The 4,766-nt window shown below is 28.1% G+C and overlaps 1 protein-coding gene across 1 annotated transcript in view; it reads right to left on the bottom strand.

Annotated features, from left to right (window-relative positions):
• Positions 1 to 4,766, bottom strand: part of LOC119667040 (ATP synthase subunit gamma, mitochondrial-like) — an 8,242-nt gene that overhangs the window by 2,842 nt on the left and 634 nt on the right. The window lies entirely within an intron of this gene.

Raw genomic sequence — 4,766 nt, 5'->3', positions numbered from 1 at the left:
GCCAAAATGAGCGCGATCTGTCAGACAGTTCGTTTACGGCAGCTGTTGAAACCAGTTCACCTCAGTAGTGCGTTGCGAAAAAAACAATGGAAAAAAATATTGGACAAAGAGTTTGCATCAAATTTTGTGTTTCGAACGAAATTTCGTGTGCAGAATCGTTGCGAATGCTACAAAAGGCTTATGGGGAATCAGTTTTATCGAAAACTCAAGTTTATGAGTGGTACAAAGCCTTTCAGGACGGTCGTACGACCGTCGAAGACATTTCGCAACGCACTACTGAGGGGAACTGGTTTCAACAGCTGCCGTAAACGAACTGTCTGACAGATCGCGCTCATTTTTGGCATAGTAATTAAGGACAGTGCTGCCAAACTACATAAACTTAAAATATCGAAAAATATACAGCGCGCGAATTTTAAATGAGAATTTCCGAAAACTTTTCAGTCTTAATGTATGCTTTAGCGTTCCATGTCACGATTTTTACACGTGAGTTATTAGTTGAGGTTTTTTTCAACACTTAAATAAATTAATTAATTTAGTAGAAACTGCATTTGCAATATATGGTGTAAAATAAATTTTAGTTAAACATAATTATGTTGTTAAAAAAATATTTAATTGTCATTTGAATGTCAAAATGCTCAATAGGTAGGAAATAATATACTTAACATTTATAAATTCTTATTTTTCTTATCCACATTGCAAAGACCATAAAAAAGGCAGAAAGCTGCAATGGTAGGTTATCATGTGTAGACTTTCTGAGTGGGGTCATGAAAGTCACAGTTGTAAGGGAAGATATAAGGGAAGCTCAATATGTCTCTAATCTGGGTTCCCAGTCAAAGGAATAGTTTCGGCAATTGTAGAGCAGATGAGCTAGCCAGAAAAAGTGCTTCAGGACCGCACTCGGAACACCTACATAATCTGGCCATAACATCATGCAAATTATTACTGAGTTATTTCTGTACTGAAATTTTAAATAAGAGATGAGAAGACTCAATGATATGCAGGCATCTGTATGCAATCTGGTTACGTTCCGATAGAAGAAAATCCAAAATTCTCATTGAGATACATAGTAGAGATATTGGTCTTTTGGTAGGTTTACTTACAGGTCACTGTAAAGTAGAGGTTCATGGTAGAAGATTAGGTCTTATTTTTCATCTATTATATTTTTGCCCAGCACATGCACGACGGTGTTTTAATACTCTAGGAACCCCCTTTCTTGAGGACTTTGATCAATTACAGGACCTGACATTAAATTGCATTTTATGCTTCGCCAAAGGTTCTAGTTGGTTTTAAACCATGAGTTTTTCCTATATATACGGTAACATAATAGGTCAATAGGCATAAGTGAATCCACAAGGGATCGCCGGTATAACCTAACCTAACCTAAGGGAAGTTGTTGAAAGTAACAGATTGTAATTCAAGTAAATAAAAAGAAAAGAAAAGAAAATACAAAAAAAAAGAAAAGAGAAAGAAAACAAATAAAAGGAAAAGAAAAAGAAAAGAAAAGAAAAGAAAATAAAAGAAAAAAAAGAAAAAAAAGGAAAGCATGAGAGAGCCTTGTCTCATAGTTGATATTATGGCGTCGGTTACGAACTCGAAAAAATGCTTGCCGTTTGGTTTCTGCTAAAATAATTGTAGTCTTAATAGGGTAGATAGGGTGGCAAGCCTGCAGGAGGCGTTTCTGCTGGTATATCTGACGTGAAGTATGAAATTGAATGTAGGAATACTATTGTCTCGCGACAAATCATAAAAGTATCAAAACCCCTTGTGTAATTTTACTGGCGATAAGTTATGACAATAGCAGAGAATTTCGATGGATTGAATTTACTTTTTAATGCAAAGTAAAACTTGAAAGCGCACTAAATTTGAGGTATTAATTTGGTTGTATTGTAAGATTACAATTTGTTAATTATATAAATAATAGTTAATTTAGTAAAATAATCGCAAAATTTGTTAATTTATAAAAAGTTAATTATTTCCTAATTAAAAATTATTTATGAAGTAGTTTTAATATTATAAATTAGTTATTCATTAGAAGTTAAAAAAGAGCTTTATTCAAAAATCATCTATTTATATTAAATTTTTATAGAGTTTTTTGAGTGAAATTTGGTATTGCTCAATAATTATAACTCAAAGTTAAATTTCGTATCTTTATAATTCAAGAACTGAAAATGCTTTAAAAAGCTTTTGATATTTATATAATTTTTTTTTGTTTTTTGTACGAAATGAGTACGCAACACACAAAATGTTAAGTAAACCGTTTAACTTTAAACAAAAATAAAATATAAAAAAATTATTATATATTTGTTACATGAAAGTATCTCTGCAGTTGCAAGTACAACGCCGAACATTAAACTTAAAAATATTCTTACAGTAAATAATTTTATTTGTTGCTTTACTAAATTCAAAAAAAAAACATTGTTTACAATTTTTCTGAAAGCGAAAAAATTATTTAAATAAAATCAAAAGTTCTTTTTACATTTATTTTTATGCTATTTTTAATCTATTTTGGGACATTATTTTTGAAACAAATATTGTCAGTGCTTACAAAGAAGTGTGATAAACAAAAGAATTTTTAAAATATATATTTTTAAATTATAAGAATTATTCAAGCGCATTTTATTGAATATATTTTTAAATTATTATAAAAATTGGTAAATAAAGAAAAGTTGAATTTTAAACGATTATTGTGGTTTAATGCTCAGGACGGAAGAAATCAAGCCGAAATTTATTTAAAATTCTAAAAACAAACCACAAGACAGTGAAGTTGTTTTTTCGAAGAAATTTGCGGCCGGACGAAACGTGTTTTGATTAAAGTTATTGAAATAATATTTATTATAAAAGTATAATAAAAGTTATAAAATTAAAAAGTACAATAATCCACCTATTAATAATTCATATTGTCAAGCAAATGATCGATTTCTGATATAAAAAAATGGTTGCTTTATGATTTCCGGATTGGTGACGTTTGTAAATATGGAATAATGACGATGGGTAAGATGTGAAACATTAATTACATTTAAATAAATAATATTTAATTTGTTTAAATAAAAAAAGTTATAATTAACATTTAAAACTTGGCATATATTTATATAGTTTCTAAGTTTACCAAAATTAAAATGAATGTTTCATTATTAAATGGCATTTTGCATCTATTAGCATGATTTTAGTATATAAAAATGGTTTCATCATCCTCTCCCCTTAATAATTTTACCTCTCCATCATTAATATTATTTATAGTCTCTACCTGGCGATAAAGAAAAATTCATTTCTATAGGTATATTATTTAATTTATAACCAAATAATTCGACCGTTACTTCTATATGGATGTGTAGCGTTTAGCAAGACCTCAAACACTACTATTCGCCAGCTAGAAATTGCACAAAGCCAGGCTCTGAGAAGACTTTTCAAGGTGTCATGGTACATTATGACATCCTCAGGGACCTCAAGATTGATCCGATCAAAAAATACATAAAGAATAGGGCCCTGAAATTATTTACGAATAATGGCAGGCTTACCAACACCGCGTTAATGAAAATCAGAATAGTTACAGGCTTCTCGGGGAGGTATGCAGATCTGAGGTCAATTATTGCTTAGTCTGATGAAATGATAAGCAATAGTCCAGTCAAGGCATAGAGAGAAGTTATGATGTTATTTATTATTTTTATTGTTGTTTATATAAATACTTGGAAATATTCAAATCGACCAATTTTCATGCAAGTTTTATTATTAAAATTTTTATGTCATATGACAAGATATATCTATCTATCTATCATCGGATAGAAAAAGTGGTAAAATGAGGAAATTGTTAAATACAAAAATTTAATTTTCAATGAAGTAAATTCTTCGGTTAATCATGCATATAGATTTATATATATATATATAAATAAATACATATATGTGTATTTATATATTTATATGTACTTATAGGCATATAGGTATTAAAACATTTGTATAGACTACATGTAGTTATATGATCTCTGCTATCAGAGATCTTACTAAAAATAAAAGGCTGTGATTACACACGATACATGTGACTTATGTGCTGATGAAAGGTTAAATTTTATATAATATAATTACATATAGGGCAGTGGGTGGGGTTTTGAAAACTTATTCAAGGTTCATATGAAAAAAATTAATTGATATATATAAAAAAATTTTGTCAAATCAAATAACACTTTAAAAATGATCAAATCGGTAATACTTTTGCCAATTATATAAATAAAATTTTTATTTTATCAAAATTTTATTTTTTAAACTACAAATATTTTACGCTCTGTTATGTATTTTAATCTTATACTGGATATCTTTATTGATATTAATTATAATATGAATGTATATTATTCTTTAGATAACAATAATAATATATTAACAAATTTTTTTAGTTATTAAGATTAAGATTAAAACTGTATTACAAAATACTGTTTTTATAAATATTTGTTTTTATAAATGAGTGTTTTTGTGTTCTAAAAGTATCTTTTATAGCGTATTTTTTGAATTGCGCTGCAATTATTTTTAGAAAAATTTTCCGAAGCAGTGTATCTTTTGATTATTGTTTTTTTTGCCAATGGTAAATTGCAAATTTTCAATTGACGTAACTGATCATCCTAAATTCGTCACCGAAATAATAGCAATTCTATGTAAACAAAACAATAGAAAATTAAATTGTTTGCTTATAAAATTTTATTAACTACGGATGCTACCAATTTATATTTTTTAGATAAATTTATTTTTGCTCTACACAATGCAGATAACAATAAAATAATTTT

Source organism: Teleopsis dalmanni, chromosome 1, assembly GCF_002237135.1.
Source record: "Teleopsis dalmanni isolate 2A chromosome 1, ASM223713v2, whole genome shotgun sequence".
Classification (NCBI taxonomy): domain Eukaryota; kingdom Metazoa; phylum Arthropoda; class Insecta; order Diptera; family Diopsidae; genus Teleopsis; species Teleopsis dalmanni.
Note: the sequence above shows the minus strand (reverse complement) of the source record. Positions and strands in the feature narration are given on the sequence as shown.